This window comes from Lissotriton helveticus, chromosome 1_1 (genome assembly GCF_964261635.1).
Source record: "Lissotriton helveticus chromosome 1_1, aLisHel1.1, whole genome shotgun sequence".
Lineage (NCBI taxonomy): Eukaryota > Metazoa > Chordata > Amphibia > Caudata > Salamandridae > Lissotriton > Lissotriton helveticus.
The window spans coordinates 1369841446-1369862040 of NC_136057.1; the positions used below are offsets into that span (position 1 = coordinate 1369841446).

The following is a 20595-nucleotide window of genomic DNA, read 5'->3' on the forward strand; positions in this document are numbered from 1 at the left end:
GAGGGCCCCCTTCGGGGGCCCGGGGCAGCCTGGCAGATGCTGGGTAGTTGGGGAGGCACTGGCAGTTTCTTTTACCACCACTGCCTCGGCCACAGCCCAGTATATTAATTTGCCAAGGTGCCCTCTGCAGTGCTGAGTCTATTCTCCAGCAGACTTTGGAGTGTGGAGACAGGAGGAGACGGGTCCCCGCCTGCTGCCCCCAGGGGGTAATCAGTGAGCAGGCACGATCCCGGTGGGCACTCTCTCAACAGCGTACTTTTCTCTCGCTGTGCTGTGGCCTTCCAGCGACAGCTGCTTGTGTCATCCATGATCCGTTCCGGCCGCTCTTCTCCACCTTCTGGTCTCCTACAGCGTGCCAGGTCCTGGCACTCTCACTTGTGGCACCGTGCTTACCGCCTTCACACCACCACTCGCCGAAGGATCATCTACTGATGTGACGTCCTCTCCCTCCAGCCCTAGGCTGCGGTCACATTCTCCTTGCTCGAGTCTGCACAGTAGCCCGCCACTTATATAGGACGATAGTGCGTCCCCTATCAGCAGGATTGTGCCGTATATTTCGCTCGGCCGGCAGAGCCCACTCAAGGTGCAGCCATCTTGCAGCCAGCCGAAGCCACGCCCCTTTGTTGATTATTACATGTAATGGCAAAGGCCAGAGTTCTCCCTTTTTGCATTTTGAATGAGTCGACAAATCCTGCTAGTGCACTAATTGCCACAACGTGCCTCATAGATATTGGGAGCACACTACAGGGCTAGTTGTCCCTTGTGATACTTCTTTGGGGTACGTGATTGCATCCTGATTAATCTGTAATTATCCAAAAGGAAAGGTTCGACTTTATATTTCCACCTGAAATCTTGTAAATATTCATCATTTTAAGTATAGTATTTAGTCATGTGTGCATTAAAGTACTTTTGCTTGTTAAAGAAAAATATTGGTTGGACATTGATTTATCAAGTCATTTTTGTGTTTTCTTAATTTCTCTGTTTCTAGCCCACGCATTTGGGCTGCTATGCCTTAATGCCCTAAGAGTCAGGTTTTTCATAGTAAATTCTTGACAAATGCACTAGGGATTGGGTTTACAGTGTGACCTTGCTCACAAATGCAAAAACACTTGTCTGCTCGCAGGAAGCGACAGTCCTGAGATGATGCCGTCCCTCATGTACTGGTGATAAGTATCTTGAGCCTCTTGAGCTAGTAGTTGGGCTCTTGCTGGGACTGGATAAACACAGACAAAACCCCTAACATTGCCTTGCAGCACTTGGCAATTGCAGCCCCAACATGGATTGGTAACAATGTTATGGCTAGAGCTTGCAGCACTTGCCGTTTGCTTTCCCGATGTGGTAAACTTATGAATTAATTTGATGTAGACCAGTACGGACCTGTCACAACTTTGGCAGCTGTAGCCCCTCAGGGACATGTCACACCATTTGCAGTTGCAGTCAATGTTGGCTGATAATAATCTTAGACAGATGCAGCCCTTCACAGGGCGAAGATATTTCAACAGTTTCAGCACCACACAGGTCAGTCACCCCACACAATTACAACCACAGCTGGTCCTCGCCAATCAGGTTGTCGTAGAGTCGCGGTACCCTTCTGGAGCTGTCAGGAGAGTCTTAAGCCCTCGGATGCCTTTGTCTACTTTTATTTATCTCAAGCAAGCTTCTCCTCTAAGCCCTCCACAGAGAGCAGAGTCCCACTGCACCTTCTCTCTGGACAGTCTCTCTTCCTGCAGTCTGCAGGTTCCTTCTCCTCTCCCAGGCAGCAGGCAGGCTTCTAGTGCTTCAGAACAGGTAAACGGTTTCTTTTGCAAAAGATCCAGATTTTGATTATGTCCCCTCATGTATTGGAGACTGCCTGTAAGACAGAAATTCAGTCCTGGTTGCACAGCAGCCCTCTAAGTACTTTGCATATTATTCACTTCCCTGGCCGTAGATGACTTGGAACTGGAACAACAAGTGAGATAATGGAAGTCCAACTTTCCACTCTACTTGGAGACAGGTGATGTGGCTCTACTGACTGAAACCGTAGAACCAGTTTAGAGGGTATAGAATGCTGTTCTTCACATCAGGGTCGCTCACATCTTGGAGCACCCACAACAAAGGCACAAAGAGGTGTGAGTTTTCTGCACCTGTCTGACATCATCCCAAATGAAAGAGTAATCAGGGAAAGACAAAAGGCCAGACCTCACCTATAGGCTTCCTCACATATCGCAAATGAGTCTGCACCCCCAGCCCTTATCCGTACTATACACCAAATGGGAGTGCTTAGGATGACTAATCAGCAGCTTCCTGCTAATCAAAAGCCTAACAGAAAATCTAAAGAAGCCTTGTCTTTTCTCCTCTCATTTCAGTGTCTTGGTCTCTTCCTTTCAGCTATAGGAATGTGAGAAATACACTACCACTGTCTGGGAGCACAGTCCTCATCTCCATTTTGCACAAGGCGAGACCAAATGTTTCCAATATACATCCCCCTGGGCCCCTTTACTTTGGCTCACTCACACAAAACATGCATGTACCACACAGGCTGAACACATCAACAACCTTAATACAGACTCTAGAGGGGAACATCCTTTACCACGTAGTCAAAACCACACAGTGCCTTTACAACGCAGGCACTACAACAACTGTGTCTTTACCAAGCGTTCCTTTAGCACTCAAGTAATTGTAATGACTTGCTTTAGAGAACGCATGGTGTTGGACTGGTGTTGAATTTCTGATGGATACATGTGCCTGTGGATTCCTCACCTTTTGAATTACCCTAGCACCAGCATTCCACAGAAACTTTTTTCTCAGCTCTCCCACGTCGACATCACAATAGCATGACTCCGCTTGCAACTCTGTATAACGTCATCGGAGCCATAAGAAGACCTCGTCGGCATGTTGACGTCAGTTCCCTTTTTTCCACGCCGTCGACGCGTAATGTTTTTTTTCTAGTACTCTCCATTTCTGTGTAGTCTACTTTGTTTCAGTTCTCAAGAAACTGTTTCTTTGATCATTGCTGTTCAGAAGAAACCTGGCTTTAAACCCTGTAGGGAATGTGGGGGCCATATGTTGGTTACAGACCGCCATGAAGACTGCCTTTGGTTTTTGTCATCGGACCACGAGGTCCAAGAGTGTTTTTCATGCCGTCGGAGGAATCCGAAGGCTCTAAAGGAAAGACAGGCTAAGTTGTTCATGGCCCGGGAAAAAAGGAGAAGAGAGGTCAGAAAAGGACCAAGTTGAGGTAGAACTTGCCGACTCCACACACCTCAAGGTCGTTTAAGAAGCATAAGAAAAAGAGATGACATGGGTCTAAGCATTGTTCCTTGAAGGAGAAGACGTCGATGTTGAGGTCACCGGTCCGACGACGCCATAAGAAAGATGATGTCTCTCCGTCTCCGTCCCCGCAGGTGGCGCCGGTGCGCACTTCGATACCGAGGGGTTCTCCAACGTCACCTGTGCCTGTGGACGCTCTGGTCCTGGATCAGGCTTCTCCGGACCTGCAAGCAGAGCTTGTTCCATGACCTCGATCTCCCTCAGGTCAGACGGTTTCGTATCCGTATCCTTCTTTTCCAACTCCAGGTTCTGATCCGTCCCATTTCCTTAATGCAATGTATGGCATGTTTGCCAGGGCGGCTGACCCGTCCGGTGGGCCATCTGGCCCGTGGATCCACTTTCATTTAATTTGGGCATTCCACAACACTATGCCCAAGCTCCATTCCTTCCTTTAATGAGAATGACTCCATCTTGGCCCCTCCAGAGGCAATACCTTCTCAGGAGGGAAGGATGGACTATTCCCTGGTGCCGTCGGGCTCCATTCCGACGCCTTCTCGACTTCGGTTGGCGCCGCTTCTCACGTCTGAAGGTCATCCATCGACGCTGGCTCTGATCTCCGGCGCAGCGTTTGGCTCCACCAAGGCAGACGCCGAATAATCAATCAAGGAGAGAGGCCCAGAGACTCGTGTAAGAGGAGGAATTTCAGGAGCAACAGGAGCAGGCCAAGGAGTGGGAGATTTTAGACTCCAAGGATGACCTTGCAGGGCTGCAAGAGGCCAATGGGCTCAATACCTCACCAGAGTGGGTGCTCACTTCCCCAAAGGCTTTTCCTTCTCAGGATGTGGCCCTTCATCATTCAGTCATTAAGAAGGCTGCTGACCTCGTGGTCTTGCAATTACCGATGGCAGAGGTCAACTCTAATATCTTGACAGAGGTGCCACAATCTTCTTCTTCGACAGTAGAGCCTTTGCTCCCCTTCAACAAGGCTCTTTGGATGTTTGGCAGAAGCCAGTGTCCGCCACTGCTGTTTCTAGCTCAGTAGCAAGGCACTATAAGGTGGCTCTAGCAGACCCAGCATTTTTATCGTTGCACCCCCTCACCTGAGAGCCTTGTGGCACAAGCATATTGTTATTCGAAACAGGCTGCTGGTTCTTTCCCTTCTACTTCGGGAGATAGAGACTCTAAGAAGTTGGAGCAATCTGCGAAGGAAGTGTTTTCGTTGGCCAGTATGGCCTTGAAGTCAACCAATGCCACATGGTTGATGGGGCTTTATATCCATGCTTTGATGGACTCTGCTAAAGAGGTGATTCCCAAATACGCCTGAGGATGTCCAGGGTCACTTCGCTGAGTTACTTTCAGATACCCAGCCTGCTGCCCGTTTGGTCATCCAGTCTGGCCTGGATACAGCTGACTCCATTGCCAGGGTGATGGGCTCCTCGGTGGTGACCAGGAGACATGCCTGGTTGAGAGGGTCAGGGTGCTCTCCTGACGTCCAGGCTACGTTGTTGGACTGTCCCTTCGACGGATCAAGGCTCTTTTGAAGCAAGGCTGATTCTGCTTTACAGCGTTTTAAGGATAGCAGGTCTACTGCTAGGTCTTTGAACTTACAGTCAGAGCCTATGGGGCTTTGGTTTTTGTAAGTGCTGGGGTTTTGGGAAGGCGGCCCCTTTTCAAGGCCGGCAGCACCAACAACAGCAGCAGAACACTCTGTATTGGTCATAAAGGGGGAAAGGAAGAGGTCGCCTGTGAGGGGCTGCTCGCCAACAAGCATCTTCATCCTCCTCCTCTGTCCCCTCCACTGGCTCTGCAGGAAAGCAGCTCTAGATTCCCCATCTTGGAGCACGTTGGTCCTGTGGGGGGCTGGGTGTCCCTTTTTCTACATAATTGGAAATCTGTTACATCAGATCTTTGGGTTTTAAATCTTGTAGAAAACGGGTATGCCCTTCTCTTCCGGGAGTTTCCCCCTCCTTACCCTCCTCTCAGGGCTGTTGTTTGTAAGACCATCTGATGCTTCTGCAACAAGAGGTCGGGTCCCTCTTACAAAAAGGAACGATAGAGATTGTGCCGGAGCAGGAAAGGGGTCACGGATGCTACTTGCGGTATTTCCTGATCCTCAAAAAGGATGGTCGTTTGTGGTCGATCCTTGACCTTAGGATGTTTTATTTTTACCTCAAACAGGAGAAGTTCAAGATGTTGACCCTAGCTCAGGTTCTTCTGGCACTGCAACAGGAAGACTGGATGGTGTTGATCGATTCACAGGATGCATATTTTCACATTCCCATCCTGGAGTCACGTCGGAAGTATCTCCCTTTTATGGTGGGATCTCTGCATTATCAGTTTGTGGTCCTTCCCTTCGGTCTTACTTCTGCACCTCGGGTCTTCACGAAGGTGATGGCAGTGGTGGCAGCTCATCTCAGAAGGTCGGGGATTCCTGTATTCCACTAGCTGGAGACTGGCTGCTCAAAGCGAAATCGCCAGGGATGGTGCTGCATCATCTGCAAATAGCAGCTCAGCTGTTGTTCGGCTTGGGTTTCTCAATACATGTGCCCAAATCTGAGCTGGTCCCCTCACAACGCAACCTTTTCCTATGGTCAGTACTGGATACTACGCTAAGTCGTGCTTTCAACCCCCCTCAGAGGATTTCAGACATTCAGAATGTGATCCCAATGTTTCAGGATGGGACAGCTGTTCCTGTTCTGGAGGTCTTATGCCTGCTCGGTCTGTTCGCTTCTTGCATACTGTTGGTCAACCATGCACGCTGGCACATGAGGGCACTCCAGTGGTGCCCCGGAGGCAGTGGTTCCAACACAATTGGAATCTCAGGGATATTATCAGAATCTCCAGGGACACTGCTGCGGAGCTGTCTTGGTGGAGTGTTCCAGGCAAGCTGTCTCAAGGGAAGCCTTTTTAACCTCCTTCTCTGGTGGCCACAGTGATAACGGATGCATCCACTCTAGGGTGGGGTGCTGATCTGGAGATCAAGGGTCTTTGGTCTCCAGAGGAAAGATTGCTTCATATCAATCTTCTGGAATTGTGGGCGATACGTTTGGCTCTCAAGGCCTTTCTTTCCTCCCTTCACGGTCAGGCGGTTCAGGTCCTGACGGACAACACTGCAGCGATATTGTACAACAACAAACAGGTAGGTGTAGGGTTGTATTGCCTCTGCAGAGAAGCTCTGTGACTCTGGTCCTGGGCTCAAGACAATCAGATTTGCGTGGTTGCGAATCATCTGGCGCTGGTGCTAAATGTGCATGCGGACAGTCTCAGTCGTCAATACTCAGATGATCATGAGTGGCGTTTTTATCCGGAGGTAGTCCTTCACATTTTCAATATGTAAGGATTTCCGCAGTTGGACCTGTTTGCCACTCACAAGAACGTGCACTGCCCGTCATTCTGCAGCCTCCAGTATCCGATGGGGGGAGCACTGGGGGATGCGTATCAGTTAGATTAGAGCTCACGGCTTCTTTACGCATTTCCTCCCATACCCGTGATTCCTCGGATTGTGAAGAAGTTTCGTCAAGACCGGGCCCAAGTCATATTGATCGCCACAGATTGACCAAGAAGGGTGTGGTACACAGACCGTCTTCATCTCTCATCTCATCCTCCGCTCCATCTCCCTCTCAGGACAGTCCTCTCACAGTCGCAGGGGCCGGTTCTACACCCCTACCTCCAGAGCCTGCACCGTCATGCCTGGAGAGTTTTTTCTCTCCCCCACCGGATGTGGTGTATGTTATTTTATCATCCAGGAGACACTCCACTAATCTATTCCAGTAGGTGATCCAGATTTGTTAGGTGGTATGGGGAAAGTTCAATTGATCCTTTAAGGGCCTATTTGTCTGATGTCCTCAGTTTTTCTCTTTCTTTAGCCCATCAGAGTTGTGCTGTGGCGAATGTTAAGGGCTATTTGTCAGATTTATCAGCCTTCCTTTGTTTGCCAAACCAGCCTTTATTGTTTGTCTCCCATCGTTATGAGGTTCATTAAGGGTCTCACTAACACATTTCCTCCCACTCCTTTTATTATGCCTCAGTGGGACTTACATTTGGTTCTTACTTTTTTGATGGGGTCTCCCTGTGAGTCCCTTCATAGTTGCCTTTTGAGGCTTTTTACTTTTAAAACAGTTTTCCTGATTGCTATTACTTCTGCTAGGAGGGTAAGTGAGCTTCAGGCTCTTATTTCTAAGCCTCCCTTTACTACCATCTATGCGGATAAGATGGTTCTCAGGACCAGAGCTGCTTTCCTCCCTAAGGTGGTTACTCCCTTCCACTTACAGTCTATCACCTTGCCTACTTTCTATCCTCCCCCTCACCCTTCCAAGGAGGAGGAGAGACTTCATCTCCTGGACCCCAGGAGGGCGGTCAGTTTTTACCTGGTCAGATCCAGAGACTTGAGACTGGATGACCAGCTCTTCGTTGGTTATGTGGGAAAAATGAAGGCCAAGGCTGTCCACAAGCGAACGCTTTCCAGGTGGATTATCTTGTGCATCAAGATCTGCTAGGCCTTGGCCAAGAAAAAGCCACCTGAAGGTATTAGAGCTCATTCTACTAGAGCGAAGTGTTCTTCTTCAGCTTTGGCTAGAAGTTTCCCCGTAGTAGACATCTTTAAAGCAGCAACTTAGGCTTCCCTCCACACTTTCCCGAAGCATTACTGCTTGGATTCAGAGGTGAGGAGGGACAGCCATTTTGCTAGTTCTGTGCTGCAAGATTTTTTGGTATAGGTAGGCAGACACCCTCCTGCGGGAGTGGAACTGCTCGATGATTCAATTCAAAAGGTGAGGAATCCACAGGCAGATGAATCCATCAGAAGAACAAGTTACTTACCTTCGATAACGCTTTTTCTGGTGGATACAGTATCTGCCTGTGGATTCCTCACTGACCCACCCACCTCCCCGTTGTCTGCCTTCCTATACCGAAAAGAATTTTCAGTATAAAATGACTGGTATTTCATTGTTCTTTGAAATGTTATGTAGCTTGTGGCTTTGATATGTCTGGCATTTTCAGTCTCTCTTCTTCTTTGAAAGATATACTGTGTTTATTAGTGCTTGTATTGTATACTGTGTATATTTGCGAAATGTTGTTGGTTTACCCATTTGCCTCGAATGCACGGAAAAAAAGGGTGGAACTAACGTCAACACGCCGGCAAGGTCTTCTTATGGCTCCGATGACATCATACGAGTCGCGATTGGAGTCATGCTGTTGTGACATCCTTGTCGACGTGGGAGAGCTAAGGAAAAAGATTCAGTGGAATGCTGCTGCTAGGGTAATTCAAAGGGTGAGCAATCCACAGGCAGATCTTGTATCCACCAGAAAATGCACTACCACACGTAAGTAACTTGTTCTTTAAGTACAACACCTTCCCTACTAATACACAGACTGGGAGTTGGAATAGTAATTTATACTATTCCAAAGTCCAGCGCTTCCCTAAAGCAAGTCATGGTAACGACTTGCGTGCTAAAGGAACGCGTGTTAACAAAGCAGTCATTGCTTAGTCTGCATTGTTAAGCCACATATGGTTTAACCCCTTCGCTGCGGCCGCGATGTTTCCGCTGTGCGGTAAACAAACGAACAGGGCGGGGCCGTGACGAACCCCAGCCGTCATCCGCACACGCCCACCGCGGGGCGTGACGGCTGGGGTTCGTCACCAGCATGGGAGGGGTTAAGCATGCGTGGTTCTGTCATACAACCACTCTCGATATTAGTACTAGGGACTGGATACGTGCATAAAAGCAGAACTTTACATGAGTAGGTCAGCAGACCTTTCTTGGTTTTCGCTACTATTCCTTGTACACTTGAGGTAATAGGCTCTGTGTAAGTGCAGAATGACTATTGTGTCTATGAGAATGCAGGCTGTCGCACATTAAAGACGATTTTCCAGGGTGCAGCGCTGTGCTTTGCATCTGAAAGAGACACGTTAGTATTAGATTCCTTACCTTAGAATAACCCCAGGCGTCAGACTGGATCCGGAAATTTTTGCGCAGCAGTACCCTTGCGCGTCGGTAGGCGTCGTCTGCGGCTCCGCGTCCGTTGTCGGCGTCGTGGGCTCCGTGATGACGTCGTCGGAGTACTTAGACGCCGCCTCCGCGTGCTGACATCAGTTCTTCTTTTTTCCGCGCCAGCAAGCGCAGATCTGGAAAAAGCAGTAACCCTAGTCACTTTTTGACTAACTTTTTGATCCTTTTTGATTGCTATTTCGAGTCTCCCGACTCCGAAACGGTGCCTTTAGGGATGCCCGGCTTCAAGCATTGTGACGATTGCGACCGGCTGATGTCGGTCACGGATCCTCACCGCGTCTGTTTGTCGTGTTTGGGCGTCGACCACGACGACAAGGCCTGCTCCGACTGCCGGGCCCTCTCTTCGAAAGCCAGGCGGGAGCGGTCCCGTAGGCGCCTCGAACTCCGGCAGTCGGCCCCGCGCCGTGAGAGGTCCCGATCCCATGGGAGGTCGAGGGACAGGTCGCGGGCTCGGAGCCACCACAGCTCCGAGAGTAGGCCGCACTCCTCCGGGTCGAAGTCGTCGTCAGGTAAGAGGCACAAGAAGTCCAAGCGGCGTCATCGCTCCTCGGACTCCCCCCGACGCTCGCGCGATGCGGCCGGGGGTTCGGGTGACACCGCCCACGCGGCTCCGTCGGAGTCGCGGGCGCCGCGTGCAGCTCCACACCCTCCGGTCCCTGGGCTGAACGCGACGCCGGAGGAGATCGAGCGCTTCCTCATGGCCATGAGGAAACTCTCTCCTCCGACGGGCTCCGCGGCACCTTTGGGCCCAGCGGACCCGTCTGGGAGCCCTAGCGGGTCGGCGGCTCCGGCCCCGACGCCGTCGGGTGCTTCGGCCCCGACGCCGCCGACGCCTTCGGGCCCGGCGCCGCAGGTCCCCGTTATCCCGACGCCGCCGGTGCCTTCGGGCCCGGCGCCGAGGGGTCCAGTTGTTCCAACGCCGCCGACGCCTTCGGGCCCTGCGCCGCAGGATGCCGCTGGTCCTCCTTCGGGATCTGGTTCGTCGCCGGTGGATCTGACGACCTCCCCGGCGTCGGACCCTCAGGTGTCACCTCCGGCGCCGGCCTCAGGCGGCGCCGTCCCCGGTCCCACCTTCGTTCCTGTTCCGGCGTCGGGACGGCCCCGATGGGCGCCGCTCCAGACGCCGGTTGGAGAGTTCCATCTCTACGAACAGGCCCCATTCGATGAGAACCCTGAATTTCAGGAGATGGGTGATGAGGAGGACTGGGAGGGGTCTGAGGACCCTCTGACCACGGAGTGTCAGTCTCATGAGGACTGGGCAGGAGACCTTGGGGAGGCCAGTGGCCTGGACACCTCTCCAGACACTGGTTTTGTCTCCCCTCCTTCCGTGGCATCGGAGGAGGGGGCAACTTATAGTGTGGTGCTGATGAGGGCTGCCAAGGCCTTGGGCCTTGAGCTCCCCGTCGCGGCCGTGAGGACTAACCTCCCCACTGAGGTCCTTAAACCGCAGTCAAGCTCGGCCGAGCCTCTGCTGCCCTTTAATGAGGCCTTGACCGACGTTCTGCTGGGCACTTGGTCCTAGCCCGCTACGGGTTCGCCCGTAGATAGGAACGTGGCCAGACGCCACCGCCCAGCCCCGGGCGACTCATGTTTCCTGTCCTCCCACCCTACCCCCGAGAGCCTGGTCATCCAGGCCTCCAATTCCCAGACCGCATTCCCGTCCGCCCCCCCGGACCTGGAATCCAAGAGGTATGACCAGTATGGGAAGAAGATCTTCTCATCCCTTAGCCTAGGCCTGCGGTCTTCTAACACCGCCTGCCTCTTGTGACGTTACACCCACTCTGTGTGGGATAAGGTCGCGGAAGTGCTGCCAGAGTGTCCGTTGGAGGTACGGGCCAAACTCGGCCAAGCCCTTGTGGAGGGCCGGGATGCAGCCAAGTATTCCATCCGGTGTGGGCTGGATACCACTGACTCGCTGGGTAGAGCGATGGCAACGACGGTGGCGGTCAGACGCCACACCTGGCTGAGGTCCGCCAACTTCTCGGCAGATGTCCAGAACACGCTTATGGACATGCCGTTCGATGGCAGTCGCCTCTTTGGGGACAAGGCAGACCATGCGCTTGAGCGTTTTAAGGACTCCAGGGCTACGGCCAAGTCCTTAGGCCTCTCGGGCCAGCGCCAGCAATCGGCTGCCTATCACTCCTTTCGTGGCCACGGAAGGGGTGCGCCCACACGTGCCGCCAGCCACGCGCCGCAGGGCAATACCCAACGCGGTGGCGGCCGTGGGAACTGCCGTCCAGGTGGTCGGGGGCAGCGGCGAGGTCAGTCCACACCTTCCCCCGCAGCGTCCACCTCAAAACCCTCCTAGTCCGTGCTTTCAGGCCCATGTGACGCCAGTGGGAGGCAGGGTTCGCCATCACCACCTCCACTGGCGCACCGTCACTTCGGACAGGTGGGTGCTGCAGATCGTCCGAAGGGGCTACTCCCTCCCCTTCGAGGCGACTCCTCCAGCCATGCCACCGCAGAACCACCCTGTATCGGGGGATCACAAGGGGGCCATCGAGCGCGTTCCTGGGCCAGAAGTAGGGTGTGGTTGCTACTCCCACTACTTTCTGGTACCCAAGAAGGGCAAAGGGGGCCTACGCCCTATCTTGGACCTACGGAACGTCAACGGCTTCCTCCGGAAGGAGAAGTTCAAGATGCTGACACTGGCTCAGGTCCTGGCTGCCCTGGACCCAGGAGACTGGATGGTAGCGTTGGACTTGCAGGATGCTTACTTTCATATCCCCGTCCTGCCTGCCCACCGGCGCTACCTGCGGTTCATGGTGGGCCACGAGCACTTTCAGTTTACCGTGCTCCCCTTCGGCCTTACCAGCGCCCCACGGGTGTTCACGAAGGTGATGGCGGTGGTCACAGCTCATCTGCGCAGGTTAGGGGTTTCAGTCTTCCCCTACCTCGACGACTGGTTGTTGAAGGCGGGCTCGCCCCAGACAGTCGTCAGCCACCTCCAGATGACGGCAGACCTCCTGCACCAGCTGGGGTTCTCCATCAATGTGCCAAAGTCACACCTGTGTCCCTCTCAGAAGCTCCTCTTCATCGGAGCGGTTCTGGACTCGGCGCGGTTTCGGGTTTATCCGCCCGAACAGCGGGTCCGGGATATTCAGGCTCTGATTCCCATCTTTCAGCCGTTATCCCGGGTTTCGGTCAGGTTGACTCTGCGGCTTCTGGGGCTGATGGCCTCCTGCATCCTACTGGTGCCTCACGCCAGGTGGCGGATGCGGGCTCTGCAGTGGGACCTGAAGTTTCAGTGGGCCCAGCATCAGGGCAACCTATCCGACCACGTCCTGATCTCGGAGGGCACTGCGAGACAGCTGCAGTGGTGGCTTACGGACCGCGATTGGGTCAGCGGCAGATCCGTCTCCCTTCCCCAACCGGAGCACGTAGTTGTGACGGAAGCGTCCCTCCAGGGCTGGGGAGGCCACTTGGGAGAGGCGGAGATCAGAGGCCTCTGGTCTCCGGCGGAGACCCGGGTCCACATCAACCTGTTGGAGCTCCGGGCGATTCGTCTGGCACTGAAGGCATTCCTCCCCTCTGTCCGGGGGAGTGTAGTGCAGGTGTTCACGGACAACACCACCGCCATGTGGTACTGCAACAAACAAGGCGGGGTGGGGTTGTGGATCCTTTGTCAAGAGGCTCTTCGCCTTTGGCAATGGCTGGAACGCCAGGGCGTGACCCTGGTGGCTCAACACCTGGCAGGTTCTCTGAACGCCAGGGCGGACGAGCTCAGCCGTCGGTGCATGATGGATCACGAATGGCGTCTGAACTCGGACGTGGCGCAAGGCCTCTTTCAGCGATGGGGAGAGCCTTGGTTAGATCTATTCGCCACCGAAGAGAACGCGCAATGTCATCTGTTCTGCGCGTTGGAATTTCCAAGGCGGCACTCGCTCGGAGACGCTTTTCGTCGCGAGTGGAGTTGCGGTCTGTTGTACGCCTTTCCGCCTATACCACTTCTGCCCAGAGTGCTGAAGAAGATCAAGCGCGACCGGGCCCAAGTCATCCTTGTGGCTCCGGACTGGGCTCGAAGGTACTGGTATCCAGAGCTACTCAGTATGTCAGTCGATCCCCCGGTTCGTCTACCTCTTCAGGAGGACCTTCTGTCGCAGCAGCAGGGGACGGTCCTCCACCCGAACCTGTCCAGTCTCCACCTCCATGCTTGGAGATTGAGCGGCGACAGTTGAGGCCATTTGACTTGCCTTCTGAAGTTTGTAACATCATTCTGGCAGCCAGGCGTCCCTCCACTAAGTCGGTATACGCCTGCAGGTGGAACAGATTTGTGGCATGGTGCACAGCAAAGGCTGTGGATCCCCTCAATGCCCCTCTTTCTGAGGTTCTCCTCTTCCTTCTTTCTCTTGCCCGGCAGGGCTCTGCTCTGGGCACTATCAAGGGCTACCTTTCTGCCCTTTCAGCCTTTCTCAGGCTGCCTGATCAACCTTCTTTGTTCAAGTCCCCTATTGTAAATAGATTTCTTAAGGGCATCACACACACGTTTCCTCCTGTTCCGTTTGTGATGCCTCAGTGGGACTTGAACCTGGTTCTTACCTTTCTGATGTGCGCTCCCTTTGAGCCACTTCACAACTGTCCTCTTCGCCTTCTGACCTTGAAGACTGCTTTCCTGGTTGCCATCACCTCTGCCAGGAGAGTGAGTGAGCTCCAGGCTCTTTCTTGTACTCCACCCTTCCTTTCTGTCCATCCGGACAAAGTGGTGCTGCGTACCAAACCTTCTTTCCTGCCCAAGGTTGTCACGGCCTTCCACATCGGGCAGTCCATCACCTTGCCAACCTTCTTCCCGCCACCGCATCCCTCTAAAGAGGAAGAGCAGCTCCATCGTCTGGACCCAAAACGTGCGCTCTCATTCTATTTGGATCGCACACGCCAGTTCCGGGTGGATGACCAACTCTTTGTTGGTTACGTGGGAACTAAGAAGGGGAAAGCGGTGCACAAGAGGACCATCTCCCGGTGGATCATCCTGTGTATCCAGGCATGCTACTCCTTGGCTAGGAAGGAGCCCCCGGTTGGACTGCGGGCTCATTCTACCCGAGCGACGGCGACCACCACTGCCCTGGGCAGGGGTGTGCCCTTACAAGACATCTGTCAGGCAGCTACGTGGGCATCGCTGCACACGTTTGCAAGACACTACTGCCTGGACAGCCAAGTCCGGAGGGATGGCTTCTTTGGCCGTTACGTCCTCCAGGACTTTCTGGTGTGATTATTGGTTCGCAGACCCACCACCGGGGTTGGTATTGCTGGGGTATCTATTCTAAGGTAAGGAATCTAATACTAACGTGTCTCTTTCAGATGCACAAGTTACTACTTGTGTAACGATATATCTGTAAGAGACATTAGTTAGTATTAGATTCCTTACCGACCCACCCATCCTCCCCGTTCTGCGAACCAATATCTAGGGTTAGGGTTGTCCCCTTTCAGGGCCCTAGTTTCAATGGCACCAGTGTTGGTTTTTAACATGGCTCTGCGTTTCTGGCGCGGAAAAGCTGTGTCTAAGAACTGACGTCAGCACGCGGAGGCGGTGTCTAAGTACTCCGACGACGTCATCACGGCGCCCACGACGCCGACGACGGACGCGGAGCCGCAGACGACGCCTACCGACGCGCAAGGGTACTGCTGCGCAAAAATTTCCGGATCCAGTCTGACGCCTGGGATTATTCTAAGGTAAGGAATCTAATACTAACTAATGTCTCTTACAGATATATCGTTACACAAGTAGTAACTTGTGCATTAGAGAGCTTCTCAGCTCCTCATACATCCAATATCACTTGTACGCCGACGACACACAACTCTACATAAAGGTCCACTCTCTTGAAGACATCAAGTCCCTTAACTCAACGCTCCAAAAACACAGACCTGGCTGGCAAACAACCATTTAAAACCTAACACACTAAAAACAGAATTCCTCCTAATCACTCCCCCCAACCAAACAACCATTATCCGGTAGGGGATGAAGCACCTAACGGCACTCGACGATCAACCTCTCATCATTGATTCCGCTAAATTCCTAGGAATAACTCTGGACAATAAACTAAATATGCAGAAACACATCAGTGCGGAAAGTAAAGGAGCCAATTTTCCAATGAACACCCTGAGAAAACTGAAACACTTCATACCCGCGAATGACTTTAAACAAGCCGTTCAAACTCTAGTAATTCCCAAAGTGGACTATGGGAGTGTCGCTCTCTGCGGCCTTCCCAGATCAACGACCACTCCCCTAAGAGCCTCAATCAATACAGCTGCTAGACTCATCACAGGCTCCAAAAGAAACTGCCACATTTTCCCTGACCTTCGTGCCCTCAACTTTTTACCTTTTGAGGCCCGAATCCATTTGAAAATCGCCTGTATGACACATAAGGCATTGCACCACAAAACCCTGAGGTACCTTGCTGAGAAACTAGTACTATCGGGTGGTAACAGAACTACTAGCAGTTCTGATAATTTTCTACTTAAACCACAAAGTTTCACCAAGAAAAAAACATACACTCGTACCTTCTCAGGAATGGCCCTTAGGGTTTGGAACGCCTTGCCCCCAGAAACGAGACTTAATCCGTCCGCTGCTTTTTAAAAAAAAGAAGAGAAATCAATTTTCTTGACCAGATTCACCTGAACCTTCTTATACACTCTTGTAGATATGTGCTAGGCTCTCGTAGTTACCAGTAATGTATTCGCATAACTCATCGTATTTATATATATGTCAATCACTTGTATTTGCCCTGTAAAGCGCTCTGATACCTGCAAGGGTCTTGTTCGCGCGATACAAATCTGTCTAAATAAATAAATAAGATCCACGGAATTCCAACAAAATTAATATTCTTTTAATTAGGCCCGGGGCTCCCTCTGGGAGCCACCACAAGGCCCAGGGAGTGGGTGAGAGTACCCCTGCCCTGCCCCCTGATATCCTGAGTCGTAAGATGGCGGCAGCAAATTTTCCCTCGAGGTTGCAGTCGGTCAATTAAAACGTGCGCTTGACCTTGCGGATCTGTGGATCCACCACAGTGAATTCATGGTGGAACCACAGAGTGAAATATACATACATCTTGAGCCTTAATTTCTCCCAAATTACTGAACGGATGTACACCAAATCACAAACAAGCATGCTTTCTAGGTCAATATCAAGCTTTTTGCCAAATTTTGTGTCATTCCATTTAGCTATTTTTGCCATATTGCTGTCCAATTTTCCTATAGAAAATTGCATGGGGAAAATACATTTTGAGACCCCCGCCCCATTTTTCTCATCCTCTACTTGACGGATCACCCAAATTTTTTCTGCAAAGAAGCTGAGGTGGATTAGATCTTTTTGGGAAATTTCCTTGAGATTCTACAAACAGCACCAAAGTTATTAGCATGCTAAAAATTAATTACCTTTGGAAACACTGCCCTGACTATAACTACCCAGTGGCAACTGCCTGTTGGGGGGATAGGCGTAAAAGAAGCAATGAGGCTGAATATGTTTCTTAATGATGGTGTATTTTATTGAGTTTTATAACGTTTCTTTGTTTTATAGGTACTAGAGTTGATGCCAGTGTTTCTACCACATTCTTCTCGCTTCTTTTCTTCCTCTAGACCGTCTACTTTGTCTAGGAGGGTGCCACCGCTAGGCTCAGAGAAAACAAAATTAAAAGTAGCGGTAAGTAATAATCAGTTCTCCTTCGGTTTGTGTAGAATAGGACCCTTGTACCACACTCTAGCGATAGCAGGAGCCCTACTTCTCTGGTGTTGTGAAAAAAATCCAAATATATATATATATATATTACCTACTGGCGGTCGCCAGTAGGTAGTTATAGTTAGGATCGTTTTACATAGGAAATCCGCAACATTCTATTGGGAATAACTTTGGCGCCGAATGAGGGATCTGCCTGTAATTTTCCTTAACTTTGCCTCGCTGCGCTCCGCTCCTTCCCTGAAGGTTTCGGGGGGATCCGTCAAGCGGGGGCCGAGATAAAAGGGGGGTCCCAAAACGTGTTTTCCCCATGTTAATTTCCATAGGGCAGTTGGACTCACTTTTAGCCCGAACGGCTGAATGGATTTCCACCAAACTTGGCAAAATTGTAGGGACTGGTACCCCGATGTGCCTTTGCTATGTCTCAAGATATATGCTCCAGTGGTTTTTACGAAAATTAACTTTGAAAAAATATATATTGGGCTATATATGTTACAGCCCAAATGTAGCCCAATCTAGCCCAATCTAGCCCAATCTAGCCCAATCTAACCCAAAGATGGCCACCAGAGACAAAAAAAAACAAATGTAGCCCAAATATCAGCCAGATGTAGCCCAACTATAGCCTAATGACAGAATGTCCCAGAGTGTTCTAAAGAACAACTAGAGCGCTAACAGTCTTACTTATGACAAAAGTATGGCACACCTGAAGTCATCTTGATTGGAATAAAGTGTTAACACTTAAAACATTTAATTTGCAAAGGAACAAAATGAGGGGGTTCATTTTGCCATAGAAATTATGATTAGTGCTGAAGAAAGAAATATTAGGGCACATTTTGAGTGACTTCTCAAATCCTCTTATATTTCATTAAAAAAATTCTGATATGCAGTCTCCCAAGATGGCCACCAGAGACAAAAGAGCCCAAATGTAGCCCAAATATCAGCCAGATGTAGCCCAACTATAGCCCAATGACAGAATGTCCCAGAATGTTCTAAAGAACAACTAGAACGCTAACAGTCTTACTTATGACAAAAGTATGGCACACCTGAAGTCATCTTGATTGGAATAAAGTGGTAACACTTAATACATTTAATTTGAAAAGGAACAAAATGAGGGGTTTCATTTTGCCATAGAAATTATATATATATATATATATATATATATATATATATATATATATATATATATATATATATATATATATATTGTCTCCAAACACCTCTCGCATTAAGAAGTCAACCTGGACACCCAGCGTATGCAGTAAATCCTTTATTCTTTGACAGGAAAAGAGTATATATATATATAGTCACTGAAAAAACCATAGGTTTCACACCAGTTATAGTTAGGAATTAGCATTTACAAAAACCTATTAAATTCACTGAAAAAACCATAGGTTTCACACCAGTTATAGTTAGGTGGAAATTTTACTCGCATAAAACCATTGAAATTCCCACGTTATAGTTAGTTGGACTCACTATAACTTGCGCGTGCAATGCACTGCTGATGACGTCACATATTACATCACTCATGACATGGTCAGTGACATCACTCATGACATCACTGATGACATCTCAAATGACATCACTGATGACATCATCCAGTGAATGTGTATCTTTCTGAAAAATAAATATTTGTTATATATGTATATCTAAAGGTTGATGGAAGAATAAATGGGTAAATAAATGTCTAAATGGATGGTTTTTTGTGTAAAATTGATTGGTTAACTGACTTATTAAATGTATCTTAGTGAATACATATATTAGCGAGTAATGTTTAAATATTTAAATATCTGTATCTGTGTCTCACTTTGTGTATAAGTGGCTGCATGGGTTGGTGAGTAACTACATGAGTGTGTATATGGGTTATTAGTTGTTTTTTTGAGTATCAGTATCAGTGTCTGTATGGTTCGGTGGGGGATATTACTTAGAGCACAGATGCATGAATGAGTGACTCACTATTTGTATGTATTTTGAAGACAGCATGTGTGCAAGACTGTATGGGTGGATGGTTGTGTGTATGGGTGGGTTAGTGAGTATGTGTTTTTATAATTGATTGTTTAAGAGAGTAAATATGTTTCCGTTTCTGTAGAAGTATGTGTAGTGGTGTGTATATAGCAGTATAATCAAGTAAATGGTTTTTTGATAGTTTATTTGCATGTGTGAATTTGTGTGTGAGTAACAATATGGATGAGTATTAGTGTGTAACAGGATGTATAGGTGTATGAGTACATATAATGAGTAAGTACATGCATGAGTGACTATATAGAACTGTTGGTGAATGAGTGGATGTGTATGTAGATGTTGGAATTACCTAATAAGTTGTTGTAATTGGTATTGGTGTCTCCTTTTTTAAGAAAATGTTAGTTTCTATTTTTGAATGTGTGTGTCAAAGGTTATTTTATGCTGATAGGAGGTCTGCCACTTTGTCACAAGGATGTTGTCATCAGTGATGTCATTTGAGATGTCATCAGTGATGTCATGAGTGATGTCACTGACCATGTCATGTAATATGTGACGTCATCAGCAGTGCATTGCACGCGCAAGTTATAGTGAGTCCAACTAACTATAACGTGGGAATTTCAATGGTTTTATGCGAGTAAAATTTCCACCTAACTATAACTGGTGTGAAACCTATGGTTTTTTCAGTGAATATATATATATATATATATATATATATATATATATATATATATATATATATATATATATATATATATATATATATATATATATATATCCAACCAAACAGGAGACCCTTTAGGAGAGATATAGGCTTTCAAGTGATTTCCATACCTTAAAAAAACAGTGGTTATCAGTGGTTACACATTTTTGCGCCATTGAAAACAACAGAAAGAGTGTTTTTCCACTACTTTTGGAAAATGTTGCTTTTATTATTGCTTGGTTTCTGCAATGATAGTGCATGGTTTATAGACTGTGTACGGGGTGCCGCTCGCAGTCGGGACTTTGTGTTTCTTACTTACTGCCATCATCATTTGGGACTTCCCTTAGCTTCACCGGAACTCTGCCGAATTTGGGCCGACCTGCGGACACCTTGGGGCTGACCTACGGGAGCGGGACTGTGAGCACCAGCAGTCTCTGCGGCTCTCCATCTGCCGCACCTGGAACCTCTTCCCGCCCCGCCTTCCTGCACTTCAAAACGACTCGCACACCCGCTTCGCGGGAGCCGCTCGCAGTCGGGACTTTGTGTTTCTTACTTACTGCCATCATCATTTGGGACTTCCCTTAGCTTCACCGGAACTCTGCCGAATTTGGGGCGACCTGCGGACACTTTGGGGCTGACCTACGGGAGCGGGACTGCGAGGACCATCAGTCTCTGCGGCTCTTCATCTGCCGCACCTGGAACCTCTTCCCGCCCCCCACCTTCCTCTATTTAGCCATACTCTTGCCCGCGCACCGCGGGACGCGCGCGGGCCCTTGCCGGGCGAAGCCCGTGCCAAGGGCGGGTCCGTTGTAGCCCGTTAAAGACCGACCAAGACCGGACCGGGCCCCCCCTCTAACTCCCTGCACTTAGTGACTGTGATATTGTAAAACCTTGAACCTTGTCAAGAAAAAAAACACATAAACGTAAGTGCCTATTGTATTGCTGGGTAAAGGACTTAACAATTTGGGGATAGTCATGTCTACACGTGAAAGCAGAAGCAGGGCTGCTGC

General features: G+C 49.8%; 1 protein-coding gene across 2 annotated transcripts in view; it reads left to right on the plus strand.

The window, feature by feature from the left end:
• The window catches only part of KCNJ4 (potassium inwardly rectifying channel subfamily J member 4), a 763549-nt gene that overhangs the window by 130966 nt on the left and 611988 nt on the right, over window positions 1-20595 (plus strand). Inside the window, exon 1 of one of the 2 annotated variants that reach the window (XM_078683732.1) lies at window positions 16870-16893. The exons of the other annotated variant lie outside the window; for it this stretch is intronic. The gene's annotated coding sequence lies outside the window, so the exon portion shown is untranslated. Of the gene's footprint in view, window positions 1-16869; window positions 16894-20595 lie in introns of those variants that run through there. 2 annotated transcript variants of the gene reach the window in all.